A 747-nucleotide genomic window follows, 5' to 3' on the forward strand; every position below is an offset into this window, starting at 1 on the left:
GGAGACCACCCACGCGAAGCCCGCGCTCACGCGCATCCAGTGGAACACGCGGAAGGCTGCGGGGGCGGCGGAGCTCGCCGGAGCAGAGCTCAGGGCGGCGGCCGGAGTTCGGCAACTTGCGGCCGCGGCGTTGTGGTGCACGGCAGTGGAGACGGAGGGTTCCTACGGGCTCCTGGCGTCACCAGGAACACGGGGACGCGCGCGGAAGGGACCGGCTTGGGCTCGTGCCACCGTGGCGCCATGGCCGGCGGCGAGGGGCTTACGGGCGCGGTGGCGAGCTAGCTAGACGGGGCAAACGGACACGGGGAGGAGGGGGTTCGGTGCGGGGGCTCACCGCGGAACTAGCGAGCGCGAGGGCGAGGTCGGGGATGCCCGGTAGCTCCCGAATCGCCGGCGAGGGTCCACGGCGGCCGGAGTCGAATTTGGCGACGGTGACGGCTCCACGGGGCATCCGGAGGGGCACGGCTTGACGGGGAGCTTCAGGGCGGAGGAGCGGAGCTTCCGCGTGTGTCGGGGAGGCGAGGGGAGGTCGGTGGTGATGGCTATGGCGAACGGCGGCGGCGGTGGTTCTCGGGTGAGAGAGAGAGAGCAGGGGGAGAGGAGGAGGGCGAGGGAGAGTTAGAGCAGTGCGGGGCAGCTGCGTGGCTTCGTCCGGAGCATCAAGGGCGAGAGAAGGAAGCAGGAGGTGGCCAGCAGGGGGGAGGTGGCGCGCGCGCGTGCCGGCGAGCGTCGGGCACACGCCGTTCC

Source organism: Triticum dicoccoides, chromosome 1A (assembly GCF_002162155.2).
Source record: "Triticum dicoccoides isolate Atlit2015 ecotype Zavitan chromosome 1A, WEW_v2.0, whole genome shotgun sequence".
In the NCBI taxonomy this organism is placed as follows: Eukaryota; Viridiplantae; Streptophyta; class Magnoliopsida; order Poales; family Poaceae; genus Triticum; species Triticum dicoccoides.